Source organism: Lynx rufus, unplaced genomic scaffold, assembly GCF_022079265.1.
Source record: "Lynx rufus isolate CCGP_SWC_20201006 ecotype Redwood Valley unplaced genomic scaffold, mLynRuf1.p SCAF_10, whole genome shotgun sequence".
In the NCBI taxonomy this organism is placed as follows: domain Eukaryota; kingdom Metazoa; phylum Chordata; class Mammalia; order Carnivora; family Felidae; genus Lynx; species Lynx rufus.
In genome coordinates this window covers 16,180,729-16,202,960 of record NW_025814824.1, presented here as the reverse complement: position 1 = coordinate 16,202,960, position 22,232 = coordinate 16,180,729, and positions in this window count along the sequence as shown.

Below are 22,232 nucleotides of genomic sequence, written 5' to 3'. Positions count from 1 at the left end.
TATAAATCTCACACGTCCCTTAAAAATCATGAACGTAAGCTGACTATATTATAATACTTGAAGAAATCAACTAGAGGAAAGGTCTTTGGAGAAGTTTTGTTGAAAGGTGCTGGGCTTCCATGGAGGTATGTGTACTCCATCTATCTTAACTTGGATTGTGATATACCATCTTAGGTTTTATTGAGGCTTTGTTCACTGGATCAAAATACAATTGGGCCAAATATAAAATTTTTTACCTTTAGTGTATGTTAAAGATTTCCTCCCACCTTTGAACATCACAACATAGCTGGGATTTTCCACCTTACCCAACTTTAGTAAAAAACCAGTATAAGTGACACATCATGAGGTTTTGGTTGTCTCAAAGTGTCATTATAGCAAGGCAATCCAGATAGATCTAAACCCTCCTTTGTCAATGCTGCCTCTGCTGTGAGACTTATAAGGTAGTTGTACATATAAGGTTTAATGTGAGTGGGAATCAAAGGGTCATTCTGTCAAAACTTTTCATTCAGCATATACTTTATGCCAGACACTTTCCCAGGTGCTACTGCAGTGAGCAAAAGTGACAGATATGCCTTGTTTGAGAGGTTACAATCTAGTAAGCAAGTCACTAAAACATGGAATACATCAGATTGACTTAAAACAATAATAGCAACAATCTAGAATATTTCTTGCATGTCTTATTCCAAAGCAGATCTCTGTCTTAGAACTGGCTTAAAGTATGTGGCTTAGGTTTATCCTTTATCCTTACTTTCATTGTACCCCCAGCTTGCGCCGTGCTCACAGTGATGATTGCATTCTACCCCCAGCACATGAGGGAGGAAAAGCAGACTGGTTTTACAGCAGTGATCTTGCCCAGTACTGAACAGGCCCTAGAACATCATAATTGGGCCAACTGAGTTTTCAATTCCTTCTTGGGATAGGACTGATGTATTGGAGAGGAAGAGACCCCTGAGTTAGAAGCCAAGCAGGGAGAGCAAGCCCCTACCCCCATCCTTTCCCTGTTACATAAGAACCCATGCACTGTGGTTCTCATGCAACGGCTTCTTATCCATGTAACAAAAGAATTCCTCCTGTTTTCACTGCCCTCCCCAACAAACACAGAACTAGTAACTGGAGTCTAGTAGTGTTCATTGGATTCATTCTCTGGAAATGTAACTGATGGAAGCGTGAATGCCCACTGTCTGGGATAGTTTGTCTATGTTCTATATCAAGAAAACCTCCCTTCAGCGCATTTTCATAGTTGGGGTTTCTCTTTTTAATTAAAAATTTTTTGTAAACATTTATTCATTTTTGAGAGTGACAGAGACAGAGTGTGAGCAGGGGAGGGGCAGAGAGAGAGAGAGAGAGAGAGAGAGAGAGAGAGAGATGCAGAATCTGAAGCAGGCTCCAGGCTCTGAGCTGTCAGCACAGAGGCTGACATGGGGCTTGAACTCACGGACGGCGAGACCATGACCTGAGCTGAAGTCAGACACATAACTGAGTGAGCCACCCAGGAGCCCCTCTCTTTTTAATTTGTATAGTCAATTTATTTTGCTTAAATATGGAGAAATGACAATATGGTTTTCATCCCTCTAGGATTACAGCCCCATAGTCAGGTAAAACTTTTGTGGTGTACGTGGCAATCATTTTAGGAATATGTAATTTCTCCTAAATTGGCTGCTCCTGGTGCACTCATTCAGAAGGCACTAACTCATTCACAAAGATGATCATTAGAAGCCAAGTCAAATAGGCAGCTGATTTGCCGGGTCTAGTAAAGGTAAGCTGTTTTAGGAATCCCCTCTCTCTCTCTCTCTCTCTCTCTCTTTCTTCCTCCCTCCCTCCCTCCCTCTCTCTTGCTTTCTTGTTCTTTAGCTCTCTTACTCTCTCATTAATTTAGTTTTCAGGGCTTCTGCAGCAGGTGGGGGATTTTATTATTTTCATCTCATTAATCACTTGTGAGTTGCTGAGGAGAGCTCTATTAATACCTGGTCAAAAGACAGGATAATCCATAACATCTTCTAGCAGAAGCAAAGCCAGCTGTGGCCAGTGGGTACATAACCAGGCTGAAGTAATTTATGCAAAGTAATATGATGCATCTCTAAAGGAAACCTGCTTGCTCAAATCAGAAGAGAGATGATTACTGTAACTCTCCCTTGCACGACTGGCCCTCTGCTAACATGATCAAAGTTAGTTTTGCTCTCAGAATATTTGTGGGTCTTCTTTCTTACTGCTCTAGCACTACAGGATCCCAAGAGTTCTCCAGAACCCTGCTCTACCCTGCCTCTACCCCACTAAGTGCTCTCTCCAATTTTTCATTCTTATTTATTTATTTTTAAGTATCATCGCTACCACAAATTTCACTGTGACTACATTTTTAGTTAAGATGTTGGAATTTGATGGCGAAATCGTATTAGTTTACTTGAAACTCCTGAAAACCAATATGGGCTGCTGCTCCTCAACCGTTTCATCACCAAAACCTTCCATGACTCTCACAAAAAGTTCCATGTGTTGAGCGTCAACTAATACATTTTACCGTTTTCTTTTAAATCGCAGACATAATATAACTGCTACACAGATTATCTGATGCAGGAGATCGACACACTGAGCTGATGCAATTTCAGCCAAAAGCAAAGGATGTTGTCATTCTAATTTTTATAAACTTCTCAGCGGGGGAATAGAACAGACACACTCGATCTTTCTGAGTATTGAAAATAGCTTGGGGATCCTCGTGAGTTGCCCCATGGATCTCTAGAATAGATGCAGCTCTTAGCTGAGGTGGCCTAGGCTTCCCATTTCCCACAGAATCAAACATGTGGTTCTAACAGTGAAGAGCTTTCGTTTTGAGAAGTTCGACAAATGATGTGTATTGTTACTAAAGGGACTGTGACTGAGATCTTAAGTAAAGAGACTCGTAAGGATTAAGGTTTAAGGTTGGATTCAAGTGAGTAGAGTAGCTGGAAGCCAGTTAGATCAAGTTCCAGGGCTATACATTCATTTAAAAAAAATTAAATTTTTTTCACTAAACCGAAATTTACTAGATTCGGTGTGCTTCCACTTTGGTGTGCCATAGACTACTGTGGCAGCCTGATGAAGGCCGTGAATTCGCAGCACCACTGTGATTTTGCTCTGCAGAGGCATGATCGAAAGAAATTAGTGTTTAGTGAAAATAAGGATACAATTTTTCCCCCATCTAAATATCTGGACTCCTTTTTTTTTTTTTAATATTTATTTATTTTTGAAGGAGAGAGAGACAGAGCACAACTGGGGGAGGGGCAGAGAGAGAGAAGGAGACACAGAATCGGAAGCAGGCTCCAGGCTCCCAGCTGTCAGAACAGAGCCTGATGTGGGGCTCGAACCCACGAACTGTGAGATCGTGACCTGAGTCGAAGTTGGACGCTTAACCAACTGAGCCACCCAGGCACCCCTAAATATCTGAACTCCTTAAATTCTATCTTGGATTAAGGACACCTGCACGTATAATCCATTTTTTTTTCATTTTATTAAGTTACTGAGGTATAGTGAAGATTGGGTACAGATTAAGTTGCATATAGAAAGATAATGCTTTTTTTCAGCCATTTTCAGCTACAAAATCCACCCCATTATTTCAGAACAAGAGACACACAGAGGCAGGTCTCTAATGCTTCTCTGCCTTTACAGGCCTGGTTTCCACTCTGTATTTTGACTTCTTTTGGAGCTGCCTGATTTGGACGTCTTTATTCTTTCCATAGTTAATGTACAGTCACTGTCCCTCAGACCTGGTCCTCAATAATGACTTCTTTGTTAAAAAAAAAAAATATATATCTTCCCTTTGTGATCTCAGTTTTCCTCTCACTTCCCCGTGTGCTGACATTCAGTCTGTCTCCTGGCCACCTACTATCACTCTCCCTCCCATGAATGGCCCATCTCCAGCTCCACAGAGGAATGTGGACAAATGAGAAGAGAATGTGTTAATTAGGGGAACTAGAAGCTTAATGAAAATTTGACACAGTACTTTGCCGTTTGCAATGACTTTCTTTTTGGCAGACAGAGTTACGCAGCGAATAATTTTAACTGTATTATGAGTTGATGCAATTTACAATACCATGTTTGCTTATATTTTGGAATGCAATAGAGAGTCCCTAATGTAGTTCAGGTCATCATCCCCATTTAAATTTCTGCAGTGGCTCCTAATAACTAGGATATAGCAACAGACCAAAGTCTAGCACCCTGAAGTGATCTGGCTCCATGTTGCATTTAGTTGACAGATAATATACAAGTCAGTCTGTTTACTTATGAGACAACAGACCCTTCACTCTCCTTGATGAATCAAATTTACTCCCTTACACATATTCTATGTGTCTCTCTAAGCTTTCCAAAATTTTATTTAGGAGGAAACATACACATATGAGTTGATTACATTGGATTTATAACTAACTTGGTTTAGGTGGTAGAACCTCCATAATAGAGCGGTATTTGCAACACACTTTGTAATTGGATCATAATCTTCCTCATTATTTAGATGCACAGTGACCAAACCAATGATGATAAATGCCCTATCATACTCCAGGCTTATCTGCCCAAATTTGCGTGAGAATGATAAATGAAAGCATATAGAGAGGGGGGACGTGATGGACCTGGAAATTACACCATGGGAACAATGGTTGAGGAAACTGGGGTATTCATCTTGGAACAGGACAGTAACATTTAAGGGTCAGAATAACTGTCTTGAGTAAATAGGCTTTAATCTTGAAGGAGCCACTTAAGGACTCCTTTGAACTATATTGCTGGTATATCTCAGTAGAGGTAAATCAGTTGGAGAGATACCTGCAACTCATTTTTGCTCGTAGGTTCAACTTATGTTAAATATTTTTCCAGCATCCCTACTTTTAGAAACATGATGGTGGGGTGCCTGGGTGGCTCGGTCGGTTAAGCGACTGACTCTTGATATTGGTTCAGGTTATGATCTCACGATTCATAAGTTCGAGCCCTGCACTGGGCTCTATGCTCATGGCACAGAGTCCGCTTGGGATTTTCTCTCTCCTTTTCTCTCTGTCCCTCCCCTGTTCACGATCTCTCTCTCTCTCAAAAGTGTACAAATAAACATTAAAAAATAAAAAGAAAACATGATGGCTATGGGTTTTATGTTCTCGTAGCAAAGGAATGTTTTTGTTCTCATGGCAGGGTGAACTTTGGGAAGTGTTCCCTCCTTTTCTATTTTTTGGAAGAGTCTGTGAAGAATTCATATTAATTCTTTAGGGTCTTTTTTGGAACTTACCACAGAAGCCATTTGGGCCTGGGCTTTTCTTGGTGGCTTTTTAATTTAATTTAATTTAATTTTTTATTTTTGATTACTAATTCAGTGTCCTCTCTTTTGTTACAGGTTCATTCAGATTTCTTCTCAAGTGAATTTTAGTATTTTGGGTTTTTATTTGTCTGAAAAAAAAGAGTTTTTCCATTTCATCTATGTTATTTAATTTGTTGGCACACAATTGTTCATAGTATTCATTAATGATCCACTGAATTTCTGTAAGGTCATACTAATGTCACCTTTTTTCTTTCTTTCTTTTCCACCTCTTCTATTTCTGATTCTAATAATATGAGTCTGTGCTCTATTCCTCTACTAACAATCTCCCCGCCCCCCAACAATCTAACTAAAAGTTTATACATTTCGTTGATCTTTTCAAAGAACTGGTTTTTGGCCTTATTGTTTTTCTCAAATATTTCCTCTCTTCTATTTGATGAATTTTCATTTTAATCTTTATTATATCATTCCTTCTCTTGCTTTTGGTTTAGTTTGCTCTTCTTTTTCCCATATTAGTTCATGTTACCGACTTGAGATCTTTCTTCTTTCTTACTATAGACATTTATAGCTATAGATTCGTTCTAAGCACTGCATTAGCTGCATCTCATAATTTTGCATATGTTGTATTTTTCATTTGCATTCACTTCATAGTATTTTCTGACTTCCTTTTTGATTTATTCCTTGACCCCTTGGTTAATTATGTGTGTTGTTTAATTTCCGTGTATTTGTTACTTTTCCAGGTATTGGCTATTCATTTCATTCCTTTGCGGTCAGGTAATATACTTTGTATTTTTTTTTTTATCTTTTCAAGTTCATTAAGGTTTGTTTTATGGCCTCACATATCTTAGAGAATGTTCCATATGCTCCTGAGAAAAATGCATACTCTGCTGTATTGGGTAGAGTGTTCTAGAAATGTCTGTTAACTTCAGTTGGTTTACAGTGGTGTTCAAGTCTTCTTTTTCCTTGTTGCTTTTTTTTCTTCAGTTCTATCTATTTTTGAAAGTGGAAACCATCCATTTTTGACTTAAGTTTCTAAATATTAATTATTAATCTTAATATTCTAATATTCCTTAGAATATTCCCAGCTCTATCATAACCTCATTGAGTTGTTTTTTTTTAATATATGAAATTTATTGTCAAATTGGTTTCCATACAACACCGAGTGCTCATCCCAAAAGATGCCCTCTTCAATGCCCATCACCTACCCTTCCCTCCCTCCCACCCCCCCCCCCCATCAACCCTCAGCTTGTTCTCAGTTTTTAAGAGTCTCTTATGCTTTGGCTCTCTCCCACTCTAACCTCATTTTTTTTTCCTTCCCCTCCCCCATGGGTTTCTGTTAAGTTTCTCAGAACCCACATAAGAGTGAAAAAATATGGTATCTGTCTTTCTCTGTATGGCTTATTTCACTTAGCATCACACTCTCCAGTTCCATCCACGTTGCTACAAAGGGCCATATTTCATTCTTTCTCATTGCCACATAGTACTCCATTGTGTATATAAACCACAATTTCTTTATCCATTCATCAGTTGATGGACATTTAGGCTTTTTCCACAATTTGGCTATTGTTGAGAGTGCTGCTATAAACATTGGGGTACAAGTGCCCCTATGCATCAATACTCCTGTATCCCTTGGGTAAATTCTTAGCAGTGCTATTGCTGGGTCATAGGGTAGGTCTATTTTTAATTTTTTGAGGAACCTCCACACTGTTTTCCAGAGTGGCTGCACCAATTTGCATTCCTACCAACAGTGCAAGAGGGTTCCCGCTTCTCTACATCCTCCCCAGCATCTATAGTGTCCTGATTTATTCATTTTGGCCACTCTGACTGGCATGAGGTGATATCTGAGTGTGGTTTTGATTTGTATTTCCCTGATGAGGAGCGATGTTGAGCATCTTTTCATGTGCCTGTTGGCCATCTGGATGTCTTCTTTAGAGAAGTGTCTATTCATGTTTTCTGCCCATTTCTTCACTGGATTATTTGTTTTTTGGGTGTGGAGTTTGGTGAACTCTTTATAGATTTTGGATACTAGCCCTTTGTCTGATATGTCATTTGAAAATATCTTTTCCCATTCCGTTGGTTGCCTTTTAGTTTTGTTGATTGTTTCCTTTGCTGTGCAGAAGATTTTATCTTCATGAGGTCCCAAGAGTTCATTTTTGCTTTTAATTCCCTTGCCTTTGGGGATGTGGCAAGTAAGAAATTGCTGCGGCTGATAACCTCATTGAGTTGTGATCACAGCGTGTCCTTACAGTTTCTCAAGGGTAATACAATATTATTTAATTCAAAACTCTTGAACCTTAGTATTCCCATCTTTAAAATGTAATACTAATCTTTGTACTGTTTGTTTTGAATGGATAATGTTTCAATTGTACCTGAGAAAATACATAAAAACATTCTGTAATTACATAGACTGCTACAATATTGATCCTCAACTGGGGGCAATTTTGCCCTCGTGTGGTATCTGGCAATGTCTGAAGACATTTTTGATCATCACAACTTGGGAAGTGATACAGACAGTGGGTAGAGGTCTGTGTTGGTGCTCAATATCTCACAAGGCACAGGAGAGCTCTCTGTCAACAGTTCCACTGTTAAGAAATCCTATGTTATACATGAGTGATCTAGCTTTTGCAGAATAAAGGCTAAGAAAAGATGTTAAGTGTTGCTTACAAAATCATGGATAGTGTGGATAAGGGGATGTTAACCTTGGTCTCAAGTCATTAATGCCTTGAAGAAGGATATATCCATGAGACACTCAAACAAACAAGCAGCTGAAAAAATGTATATACTGAGTGGGTTTGACATTATATGTATAATTATAATTAAACAAGTTACATACACAAAATAAAAATTCCAGGTCCCCCATTTTTTCCCAGAATAACTAGGACCATAATAGTAAAGACACTGGGGAGAAAAAGAAGGCATGGGTTTAGATTTTAATCCTAAAGACATATGTAAAATTAGAAGTAAAAATTAAAAAAAGATTCATAAATACATTAAAGGAAACTATACGACCTATTTGTCTCTGCTCAAATCAGGGGATTCAGTTATGAAGAAGATGGGTATTTTCGCAATCTGAACAGTAGAGCTTCTCCAGTTCAAAGGGCAAATGAACATGTACCTGAAGCAAACACCATGGGGGACATACTTGAAAAAGCTAACTTCTGCCATGTCACGCTACCAATCGTACTTCCTAAAATTAACTACTGTTAACATTTTGTGTCTTTCTAGAAAAATTTGGTCTGGTTTTAAAAAACTACTAAATGCATTGTAAACCATGGAAATGGGTTTATGTGAGTTCAGGGGAAGACACTGCTATTCTGTTTATTAATGGAAAGCTAGGATGATTTAGAAAAGACCTTTGACTTTTTTATTATGACACATTGAAAGGCAACTCTGATATACCTCATTATGTTTATCAGTTACAGTTCTATAAGCAGAATGTAGTTCTAAGCAAGTATGGCATTTGGTTGTCATTATTACTCTGATTTTTCCGGTATCTCTGAGTTTGCAATACCTTCAAATCTAATTCACTCCTACACCTTTATGTCCTGAGAGGACATAAACACAACCACAGGAAAATGGCAATTTCAATTACTAAACCATATCTCTGGTATATTCATTTCAGTCAAACTTCAAACTTAGCTAAGTCTTTCAGGAGCTTTAATGTTTTCAAAAGCTCCTTAGAAAATCTTTCAGGCAAAGGAGACTTAGAGTCACACATTCCAAAGCTGAGCAGTCAATGAGAATGCAGATAATAAGAACTTAGCAGACCATTAGCATGCAGCTGCTTCATTCCTTAGAGAATAATTTTTTGTACCAGTGGACCTCATTCTTTCTGGGCTGCATTTTACTGCAGAACACCTCAGGAACAGGCATCACTGGCAAGATTTTCAGTACAATGCACCATCCTTGGAACCTTTCAAACAGCTCGCCCTCTGTCTTGCATGTGATAAAGAACCATGAATTTCATGGGATTCTTTTTTTTTTTTATGATGGGCCACTAATCACTCTTGATCCTATGATAAATTTAAATACTAACTAATCCACTTTGAATAGGGATTAAGCTTCAATGTAGAAGGAAAGGATTCATTAGAATTCATTACATCAATTTGTAATTTGAATGATGCATCTTCTAAATAAGATACTGCTGTTTCTAGTGATTGTTAACTGGGAGTCTAAACATCCTCATTATTAATTAATGGAAAGGGTGATAAAATCTGTAATAATTGAGGGAACGCTTGTGTGCCCCCCTCCTCCTTTAGCTTCTTGAATTGTCTAACAGTTATTATTTTTAAGACAAACAATGCCACGATAGAATAATCATCATGGCAGAAGGGAAAATATAACCAATTCAAATTTCTTATGTCAAGGATAATTTGATGTGCATGAAAAATGGAATACATATTGTAGACTTCCTTATTTGATGTATGCTTTACTCTTGTTGGACTCATTGTTGTCAAATTATTTTACAAATTTGGGAGAGAAATCAGATGGAATAATCATCTATCACTGTCATATTTTCCATATCTGGAATGAAAACATCCAGCATTACTGAGCTAAGGTTGAATAATAGCTTCCAAATCTGAGTAATATTTCATTCCAAGCAATTGTTACTAATAGTACAATGATTTAACTTTTGATCTTAGGATATTTAAGCCATGATGTCTGAATGAATTAGACATTTCTCTTCTCCACTTAAAATATAAAGACTTGCAGGGGCGCCTGGGTGGCTCAGTCGGTTAAGTGTCCAACTCCTTCTTTTGGCTCAGGTCATGATCTCATGGTTTGGGAGTTCAAGTCTCACACTGGTCTCTGTGCTGACAGCACTGAACCTGCTTGGGATTCTCTCCCTCTCTCTGCCCCTCCCCTGCTCGCTCTCTTTCTCCCCAAAATAAATAAATAAACATTAAAAAAAAAGACTTTTGTAAGTAGGCAGTCCACTGAGAACCAAGTAAAGAACATGAAATCTTCTGGGGTCTTAGTGCCTATAAAAGTATTTCACTCAACTTGAAAAACTAAATCATGGCCTTCAATGCAGTGAATTGTCTTAAATTTTAATTCTCTACTTATATAGGGTATCATCAAACTTGATGTTTAGTATTTTTATTCTGCTGACTTATTAAAATGATTTTTGTTATCAAGCTTGATAGTGAAATGAATAGGAGTGTTCACACAGCACTTGGTGTATGTGAGGCACTGTCCTAGTGCTCTCTGCAGCTAATTATTTAATAGTCCTCAAAATGGCCTTTTAATGCTGTTGCATTAGAAATCTCGGGGCACCTGGGTGGCTCAGTAGGTTAAGTGTTTGACTTGGGCTCAGGTCATGACCTCATGGCTCGTGGGTTCCAGCCCCGCGTCGGGCTCTGTGCTGAGGGCTCAGAGCCTGGAGCCTGCTTCAGATTCTGTGTCTACCTCCGTCTCTGCAACTCCCCTGCTCACACTCTGTCTCTCTCTCTCAAAAGATAAATAAACATTAAAAACAATTAAAAAAAAAAAGAAATCTCACTTCACAGGTGAGGAACATGAGACTCAGAGAGGTTAAACAACTCGTTCAAGGTCACATAGAATTAACAGTGGAACTGAGATTCAATCCTAGACGACGTGGCACCAGAGTCCCCGCCTGTCTTTACTCCACCATACTGCCTTGTTGATGAACTACATCTCGGCGACTGTGTTCTCCTGTTGATCCACTTCCTACACATTTGGGCATGCTTCTTGACTTCCATAATGGAATAATCTCCTAATCCCTCTTCAGCCCATGACTGAATTCTTTTTAATCTCGTGCCCTGAAAGGAACCCAACCCATTTTCATAATCCTAAAGCAGGTACTAGTGCAAAAAGCCATCACTGCAGGCAGTTTCGGAAAATTTCTTCAACCCTTCTCTTTATCATCTTAAGTATCTCTTCCCCACTAGTTAGCTCCTGATAGATTTGGCTTCTTTGATGTTGTCCCCATTTCCTCCACAGATCGTGGCTTTTACACTCATCTCTTCATTATTTTTTTGCTCTTGATCTTATATATTTTTTTCTTTCTCTTATCTTCCTCGGTTTATATATATTACATGAGATTATTACACATTATACATGACTTAATAGTTTATGCTATGGTAATGGATATACCCTGAAATTTCAGTGTCTTAACACAATAAAAGCCCTCCCCCTCTCTTTCAGCCCTACTCTCAGGAGTAGGTGGTATCCAAGACCTCCATGGTAGGAGAAGATGATGATGGAGACATGCTGACTCTTAACTACCTTAGCCCAAAAGTGGCATGTGTACCGGTCAAAACTGGTCTGTGGGCCCAACTTAACCGTAGTGAGCCTGGGAAACATAGGGGAGCACATGGAATATCTGGTGAGCTTTTACAATCTTTCCTACCACGTATTGGGGTGCCTGGGTGGCTCAGTCAGTTAGGCGTCCAACTTCGGCTCAGGTCATGAACTCGCAGTTCGTGAGTTTGAGTCCCACACTGGGCTCTCTGATATCAGTGCAGAGCCAGCTTTGGACCCTCTGTCCCTCTCTCTCTGCCCCTCCCTTGCTCACTCTTTCTCTCTCAAAAATAAATAAACATTTAAAAAAAGAAGACTTCAAAAATTTTTGATGTATAAATTATAAAACTGCCTTTTAATTTTATCCTGAGAATGAGTTTATGACCTGCTAATTTTCTCTTTTTACTATTGATACATAGTGAAGGGGACCCTGTATCATCAAAAGCCTAGAATACCAAAATATTTTTTTAATTAAAAAAAATTTTTTAATGTTTATTTATTTTTGAGAGAGACAGAGTGTGAGTCAGGAAGGGAAAGAGAGAGAGGGAGACACAGAATCTGAAGCAGGCTCCAAGCTCTGAGCTGTCAGCATAGAGCCTGAGGCGGGGCTTGAACTTGTGAACCAAGAGATCATGACTTGAGCTGAAGTCAGATGCTTAGCCGACTGAGCCACTGAGGTACCCCCCAAAATATTTTTTAATACTAATATTATAATGGTATTTTGCTATGCTTGTAATGGACATTAGAGGACTCCAAGTCAAGTAATAAAGGCACCATTTAATTTTAGATTCATGGGATATAAACAAAGAAATTAATTAAAGAAAAACCTAATTAAACCAGTGTGTTGCAAATCCTCTCTCAATCTTTCTTGCCCTATCTTCCGTAAGCTTTATAAAGTGAAGTACGTGTACCAATGAAGATGTTTTCCATAAGAACATATTACAGATTAGAACAACAAAACCATGCGATGATCGTGTTTTACTTTATAAGATTAGAGCAATATAATTTTTGTCACATTATTCTATCATATGCAGACTTAAGTATAAGCTATTAATGCTTTTTAAAAGTTTGTACCAAAATATTATTGTTAGAATTCAAGAGGGTAGCAAGATTATATTTTTGCCACTAACTATGCAAATGGACTCATAGGAAACAGCCTATGTAAAGTCAGGCATTCCATGGATTCACACTGACCTTCCTGCAAAAAATGTCAAGGGCTGAATACAAATACCTTCACTGCCCTGAAATTTGTCCCAGTCAAATCCTCTCTTTCAAACCCTGTACAATAGAAGCCTTGGGTCCCCACCAAGTCCTTGTTTACATATTTGAGCAGATTTTCTTTCCTTTCTTTCCCTTTTGAAAAACTGGCCCTGACTTTTGGCATCCATGTTGCCCAACCCTGTGCAGAGGGTGGTCATCCTTCTGCTCGGAAAACAGTGAGGATTATAGTTTGTACAGAAAATGCCAGACATACCACTAAATTCTCAAGCATAAGATGACTATGGATCATTTTCATTAACTACATCACAGGGCTAATTCTCCCTCATCAGAAAGGAAAATCTTTTCGACTAAGCGTTAGCAGTTTCTGGATACTTACTTAGGTTGATTAATATCTGAAAGACTGACTGTAGGGAAAACCACCATAATCAAGAGCAGAAATTGCAAACTGATGGCAGGTAGGTAGGCTCCGAAAGGCTAGAAGTTGTGTTTTGGCCACATCCCAATGCTGGGTTTTGCCTTTATTAATTGCCTACATCAAAAACAAAACACAAAATGGGCGCCTGGATAGTTCAGTTGGTAGATCATGCTACTCTTGATCTTGGGATTCTGAGTTCAAGCCCTGCTTTGGGTATGGAACTCAAAACTACCACTAGCGGGATGCCTGGGTGGCTCAGTTGGTTAAGCATTCGACTTCGGCTCAGGTCATGATCTTGCAGTCTGTGAGTTTGAGCCCCGCATCGGGTTCTGTGCTGACAGCTCGGAGCCTGGAGCCTGCTTCGGATTCTGTGTCTCCCTCTCTCTCTGCCCCCCCCCCCCCCCCCCGCTCATGCTCTGTCTCTCTCTGTCTCAAAAATAAATAAAACATTTAAAAAAAAAACAAAAGAAAACAAAAACCACCACAAAAACAGCAACAACAACAAACCAAGCCAGGATATTTTATATAAAAGGTCCAGATGTAAGTGTCTCTTCAGAAAACAGAAGCTCCTCCAACACTGGACCTACATTGCCTTCATTCAGCTCTAAGTGCCCAGAGTCTGCACATGAGGCACGTGTTCATCTCTGAGAGACAGCCATATTCCCATCTCTCAGTTGTCTTGTCAGACCTGCTTCTCTCTTTGGCATGAGAGACCTGCCTCTGTAGCACTGGGATTTGTGATCCTCTAACCCAAGTTATTCTTGTTCTAAGTGTGGTCTTAGAACCATTATATCAGAGTCACCTGGTATGCTCACTAAGCTTGAAGATTTGTGGGCCTCAAATTTTTGGGCCTTTACTGAATCTGAATCTTTGTTATGGTGGGAAATCTACATGTTAACAAGTTCTCCAGAGGCACCTAAGATAATGCAAAATTTGCAAACTGCTCACAGAGTTCACTGGGTATTTTCTAGAGGTAGATATGTGAGTCATTTGGTGATTTCCCTTACAAACTGCAAGGCCCAGATCCCTGACCCAATACCCGTCTCCTCCCTTCTGCACTGTTTGAATTTCTAAACTCAGAAAAAAGATCGTTTCTCTAAATATAGTATTTAAACCAAGAAGGTATTAAACATACTTTCCCCCTAAGTGTTCTCTGTTGGTATAGAAGACACATGAATTTGCTGAATTATTGGACAAAACAGGATCTAGAAAAGGTGGAGTTGCTGAGCATTTCCCTGTGCATTCCTGGAACTCCTTTCATTTCTCTCTCTCTCTCTCTCTCTCTCTCTCTCTCTCTCTCTCTTTTTTCCTAATCAGACTGTATTTGCATGGTATCATTCCCTACTGGGAAATTAGTGTTCTTACCTGTCTTATAATTTTAGAGCAAGTCTAGATTAGCTAACTGCTAAGTTTCTTGGAAGTTACAGGAGTCCTGTATCTTTGGTTATTTTGTTCTTTTTCTTTCATCTAACAAGATTACATGCTAGAAAAAACTTTGCTTCCCACGTGGAACTGGACTTTTTAAAAACTAGATACTGAAGGTTATATAATTTATCACGTTTCTTGTTTCACCTGGGTGATCAAGAATTTCAAAACCCAATTTAAATCAAATGTAGGAACTGTAGAGATCTCTATGGCTGGAGTATTTGCATTTTAGTTTCAAGGTTTGGGATCATTTCTTGTGATATTGTTGAACTTGATTCTGAAAATTATTTTTCATGTATTATGATTAAGTATACTAAGGTCAATTCAAAAGACTTTGAATTAAACTGGGTGTCCAAATACTAAAACAAAACAAAACAAAAACCACAAAAACCCAACACACACATACACACACACACATGCATAATAAAACAAAGCAAAAATAACAAAAACAGAACACTAACTTAAGAAGCCTGATTTTCTTCCAATAAATATAAGTTTATAGACTAAGGTACACCATTATAACTAGTTTTAACTCATTCTTTTTTTTTGAATGCCAACTGATCACCATTTCAAATAAATACATTTTTAAAATAGAAGTTCAATTTAAATATGTAACATACAGGGGCGCCTGGGTGGCGCAGTCGGTTAAGCGTCCGACTTCAGCCAGGTCACGATCTCGCGGTCCGGGAGTTCGAGCCCCGCGTCAGGCTCTGGGCTGATGGCTCGGAGCCTGGAGCCTGTTTCCGATTCTGTGTCTCCCTCTCTCTCTGCCCCTCCCCCGTTCATGCTCTGTCTCTCTCTGTCCCAAAAATAAATAAAAACGGAAAAAAAAAATTAAAAAAAAAAAATAAAAAAAAATATGTAACATACAGTGTGTTGATAAATGCACTTATTCATTTAACACATAGCCATTATCAGGAAACAAAAAACAAAATATTTCCATCATCCCAGAAAGCTCCTTCATGATCTTTCCCAGTTAATCTCCAGCCCCTAGAAACAATCACTGTTTTAATTCTGTTAAAAGAAAAAAATTCAACTGAGTGAATTCTAAAGATCTTATTGGCTTACTCAATGATTCATGAATCAGACAGCATTCATCTAGCAGATAGAAGAAAGCTCAGAGGAGCCATATATAATGAAAGACTTTTGCGGGCAGAAAGGAGCAGGAAGAAGGAAGTTGTATTAGACAAAAAAACAAAAAACAAACAAAAAAACCCACAACAGGTTGGCTACACAAGGTCACTTTCCTTTAGGAGATAGTAGAAGTCTATCGGGCACATAACCTCAGTAGCACTGATCAGGCAATTCCTGATGGACTTTTTAAAGATTCCATATCTGAAAGAACTTAAGACTGTAATCAAGTTAGGTTTCAGTTTGGTGACATGGGCTTAGCATAAACAGTTTCATTTTGGAGCTGTTGTCTTGTTTTTAACAATTCCCTCCTTTTGATCAGATTCTCAGCTTAACTGAGAGAGGAGATAAAAATTTAAGGCATTAGTGCTACCCCCAGTGACTGCTCTGGAGTTCTCACACAGTTGTTTGTTTTTCCTGATTCTCTGTGTGATATTCACAGGTCATGATGTATTTTCACTTAATTTCTTTATGGCATTCACAGGTCATAACATTGGGTTCCCATTTGGATCGATTTTTTTGATGTTCTAGTCTTAGGGACACCAATTGCTTGGTGATTAGCAGCTTCAAGCACGCACTTAAAGCTTTTAAGAGAATAAAGAACATCAAGGAGATTACTATGATTATTATAATGAACAGGATAATTCCCAATATCTAGAGTGCCCTTCAGAGACATGATGCCCAAGACCCAAACCAATCAGAATCAGTAAGTCAGAGAAAGACCACATTGAAAGAGTCACTTTCTTAAGCCAACTGGCTTGTTCAATGATCTTATGTATCTGAGTCTCAGTGTCCCCAGAGGTGTCCATATGAGTGCAGCAAATGGTGTTGGCCATAGCACAAGCACCTCCTTGTTCTGCTAAAAGACAACCAATGGCTATGCTATAATCAAGAACAATTTTGGCCAGAGTCTAGGTATTTTTCCTTCAGCAGCAGATTCTACAATACTTTCAAGAGTTGCAGATAGAGGGGCGCCTAGGTGGCTCAGTCAGTCAAAGTCCGACTTTGACTTAGGTCATGATCTCACAGTTCCTGGGTTTGAGCCCCGCGTCAGACTCTGCTAACAGCCTTGCTTATGCTCTGTCTGTCTCTCTCTCTCAAAAATAAATAAACATTAAGAAAATTAAAAAAAAAAAAAACAAAGAGTTACAGAGAGGTTACTGGTCACAGCCTCATTTGACAGGGGTGTGGGGATCTGCCAGGGAAAACAAAGTTTGAATCCTGAATATCTCCTGGTAGTTCCTGTTTGAGACTGTGGCTTGGGACTGGAAAGCTGACAGCCATGGAGGCCAGTGAAATGGAATGGTCTGTAGGCTACAACAGGTGGTTTGATTCTGGTTAACCTTACCTTGTGTCCCTTTCCTTGCATAGAGCCTGCCTGCAAGTTTCTCTGGGTAACCAGAGATAGGGCAATGGACCAAGAGAACTAGGGAACCTGACACAATAGAGAGGGAGCTGAGTTCGTGCTACAGAGACTGAAATGTTCAAAATCAGGGGGAAGTTTGTGACAGTCAGAACTACAGTCACCAGAACCATAGCAAATCCAACAATCATTTGGAGCCTGGATCACCCCTGTTTGCACTGTCTTGAGATACATTTTCATTACGTGTCCATGCCAGAGCAGGGAAAAAAGGGAAACAAAAGATCATAAAGACATTCATGGTATACAAATTGGGGAAAGGATAATCAAAGAGGGAAGAAGAGGAGCACCTGTGTAGCTCGGTCAGTTGAGTGTCTGACTCTCAATTTTGGCTCAGGTCATGATCTCACACATCGGTTCAAGCCCCATGTCGAGCTCTGCACTGTCAGCTGCTTGGGATTCTCTCTCTTCCTCAGTCTCTCTTCCACCCTCCCCATCTCTCAAAATAAATACATACATACATACATACAAACATGAAAGAAGGAATCAAAAGAAATGTTCTTGATCCAATGTCTTGGCAGGAACTAGTCTACCTTGCTGTTGGATAGTTCTCTTACTAGTCAATATGATTTGAGGTCTCCAGATTCTTTCACAGAACTAGATGCAGGTGGAGTCTTCTTTAGTTGTAAAATATGCACCCAAGGTTTGGTACCTTGTAGTTTGGCAGGGGGGTCAGTGGTCAAGTATCAATTGGTAAGGTCCTTTCCACAAATCTCACTGTTGCAAAGCCATTATAGTAAAACGATAACTATTTATAAATGACAAAAGACTTATGCCCATGGTTAAATATCCTGGGAATTAACTATAATGAAATTGACAAGGAAATTTGCTTATTTCTGTGACATACAACATTTTAAAAAAATGTTTATTTATTTTTCAGAGGGAGTGACAGAAAGACAGACTGCAAGTGGGAGAGGGGCAGAGAGAAGGGGAGACACAGAATCCGAAGCAGGCTCCAGGCTCTGAGCTGTAAGCACAGAGCCAGACGGGGGACTCGAACTCCCGAACCGCGAGATCATGACCTGAGCCGAAGTCAGACCCTTAACTGACTGAGCCACTCAGGTGCCCCAACATTTTTTTTTATAAATGTTTCTATTTATTTTTGAGACAGAGAGAGAGAGAGAGAGAGCATGCGTGAGTGGGGAGGGGCAGTGGGAGGGGGGACAGAGGATCTGAAGCTGGCTCCTCGATGACAGCAAAGAACCTGATGGAGTGCTTGAACTCACTAACAATAAGATTGTGACCTGAGCTGAAACCAAGAGTTGGATGCTTAACCAACTGAGCCACCCAGTCTCCCCTGTGACATACAACATTTTAAGGTCATAACTAAAATTATGACTGGTAACATTATGCCAGGACATTTCAGGTTTATGGGAATTGTATATAATTTCTGGGACATTTATATTAAGTGTTTTGAGGATCTTTTTGCATGACCCTTTGGGAAATCTCAAAGTTACTTTGAGGTAAAAAAAACTCTATATAGAATTTGATTTGGGGAAGTCGTCAAAACATCCTAAGGTCTGAACGTTTGAATAAATAGGATCATAGATCATTATGAAAAAAAAAAAAACTTATCTATTTGATCAAAGTGACAATAGAAGATATTAAAGTCAAATACAAAAAATTACATCATTGTGAGCAAAATTTAACTCTCTCAATATTGAGAAGACTGGGTTTTCTTAAGTAATCAAAGACCTGATAAAGACAATGTGAAACACAGTAAATTATTTTGCTAAAACACAAAATCTTTGCTATCTAGGTGAATTACGCACAAGGTAAAGAAGCTTTTATAACGTCTTATCTAAAGCAGACCAAAAGTCTAAGAAAATTTTGTCCTTTTAGTAGACACAAAGCCAAATTCTAATTTTGCATCAGTGTCCTTTTGATATTAAAACTCATTAAAACAATAGCAACAACAAAAAACAAACTTAAATCCATTCTAATTTTAGCCAGTTTGACTACACATAAAATTCCCTTCCCCAGGTTGCTTTTCCATAAACCTTTACAACTTTTTTATATCCATTCGGATTGGGTCCCTTTTTTTTTTTTTTTTTAATTCTGGAACAACCAATAATTTTATTTTCCATTACACAGCTGTTTCCTTTCACCCTTATTATTTCTAAGCAGTTTTAATTATATGTATCAATTAGAATTCTTAACCCTTCGAATCCTTAATTTCAAGAGAAAACTAAGAAGTAAGCAATTGTGGACTGTCTTTTACACTATCATTCTGTGGACTGACAAATTTATTTCATAATTTCTAGAAGTATATTCTTCTTCATAGTAAAGTTTTCAATGTGACACAAAATATGTTTTAATAGACCCAAATATCTTTACTTCCTCTGTAAATGGAAGCCACAGTAGGTAAATCTATGTTCAGTAATTAATGTTTCAGTCAGTGTTTTATATTATTTGGAAATGATCTAGACATTCAATGAATATCCATTATTTAACTTATCGCAGCATAACTTTAAGATTCTGGGTTGCCAACAATTTTGGAAGCTATTTAAGTAGATACACCATAAAACATAACCATTGCTGAAAAGTTCACCTAAAAACTGTTATCTCACTTGTATCTATCTAAATTGCTTATTTTTAAATATTCAGATTGTGCATGAAAATTTCACAAAAAAGGTAGGCATATACTGAGTTATTCTTCTTGCTGACAAATTTTGTAACAGAGATAATACAAACTTATTAAACCCAAGTAAATTAAAAGTTGTAGTTTTACAATATATCTAATGCTGACAACCGTGAAGACATACCTATTTTAATTAAGCCAATAAACTGAAACTAGCATTTATTTACCAAAGATTATCCCAGATCACATGAACCTGAAAACCATCTGGGTCAATTTCATTACTCTGAGAGTCTGAAAATACTTAATTTGCTAAGTGCTTATTTTTCCTTTAGCCAACTAAACAGAGCTCCTTTATAATTTGATTTTGACCATACCATCCAGAGGTAGAAAAATATCACATATCTATAATGTACATACATAACAGATGTGTCTATACAGATAGACACAAACAGAGATTTATAACTTTTGTTTTTAAAGTTTTAGCCATGTGTCAGGTATAATAATACAAAACTCAATAGTTTATAAATGATACTTAAATCCAAATTGTGTTTCTGGCAGTCGGAATAAGTTAAAGTTATCTGCTCAGATGGCTAAAGCTTTTTGTTAATATTTGTTTTTTTTTAAATTTTTTTTTTAACGTTTATTTATTTTTGAGACAGAGAGAGACAGAGCATGAATGGGGGAGGGTCAGAGAGAGAGGGAGACACAGAATTCCAAACAGGCTCCAGGCTCTGAGCTGTCAGCACAGAGCCCGACGCGGGGCGTGAACTCACGGACCGCGAGATCATGACCTGAGCTGAAGTTGGAGGCTTAACCGACTGAGCCACCCAGGCGCCCCACCTTTTTGTTAATATTTGTGACAAGACATTTAAGATTTTTCATTTATTTATTTTCCAAAACACGCCCCCCCTGCTTTTTTTTTTTTTTTTTGCCCTCTGATAAGAATTACCTCCTTGAAGTTTGCACTTCAAAGACGATGGCCTAGATGAGAGTTCCTGGGCAGAAGTGGTTAGAATATTCACATCTCAAAGTCTTAGTGAAAGAATGCAAGTTCTTCCAAGAGGGAATTCCATTTTCCAAGACCAGAGTTTTAGAATACTTACAAGACTTTTGAGACAAAAAGGGGATGTTTGGGGATTGGTAAAAGGGACAGGTGGACTTCGAACTGCTTCTGGAGCTGTATTTTTGTTCTTGTAAAGAGTCAATTTATAAGATGTGGACCATTGTTCTTAAGTCCTCAAGGAACTGGGTTGCAACTTCAATGGCACCATAGGCTGATCCATTCTTCCAACTACATTACCCTCAGTTTGCTTCTTTATATCAGGCAGACGATCTTCAACAAAAATGGAAGTCAAAAGATTCCTATATTCTAGATTTAGAGCTGTTTGTCTTTGGAATATTTTTCTTTCCCTTTGGGTATATACTTCCACGTTGCTTAGGAGTAAAGGCCCCAAAAATAGTTCCTATGAGGCCCTAAATATCCAATTTAGATATTGGATATTGGAATCTAGATATTGGCTTCCAATTTGGCCAACTTCTGGTCATAGAGATACTAAAGAAAATCCTTTCAAATATCTTGTCAGGTTCATCCAGAACAAACAGCAAATATTTTTGGCAGTATTGAACAACTCCTAGGACTCAAGAAGCTTCTCCAAAGACAGTGCTAAGGATACTATTCTCCTGAGATCCAGAGCCACTCCCAAAGATAGCCCAAAGGAAAAAAGATAATTCTCTTGAAAATGCAACAGCTGGTAGGATCCTAGCTCTAAATGGCATAACAACACACATTTCTCTCCAGCCATATTTTTCGTGCCCCTGATCTGATGGTCGTCAAGCCAAATTCCCAGGGTTCCGGGTGGAACTGTTTGCCAGCTCGAGCTGACCTGCTAGGTCTTAGACTGGAATCTGGACTAATTTAGGATTAAGGGCTAGTGATCTGTTAAGGTCTTTTGTTGGTCTAGGTTGACACGTTAACCCTGGACTCAAAAGCCAATTTGATCAGAAGCTCAATGTAAAGAGAGCAGAGCTCAGATGTGAGAACTTACCCACAGCCCTCAGAAACTGGAAGAAAACTCAAGGGGTCTGCAGGTAATGATGTCTGTGTTTCTCCTTGTCCCTGAAGCTGTCAGATGTCTTCTTCAAGTCCCATCACTGCCATGAGACTGTTAAAGAAACAGAATTCAAGTAGATTTGAGTAAATGTTAAAGATCTCCTTGGCTTTGTTCCATGATTCAAGAATTGGGCAGCATCCAATCTAGCACATAGAAAGGAGCTCTGAGGGCCGTGCGTGGGTGGCTCAGTTGGTTAAGCGTCTGACTCCTGATTTCAGCTCAGGTCATGATTGCTTGGTTCATGAGATTAAGCCCCACATTGGGCTCCCTGCTGATAGCACAGAGCTGCTTGAGATTCTCTCTCTCTCTCCCCCCTCTTCCCCTGTCCCACTTGTGCTCTCTCCCTCTCAAAATAAATAAACATTAAAAAAAAAAAAAGGAGCTCTGGGGAGCTGTACAAAATG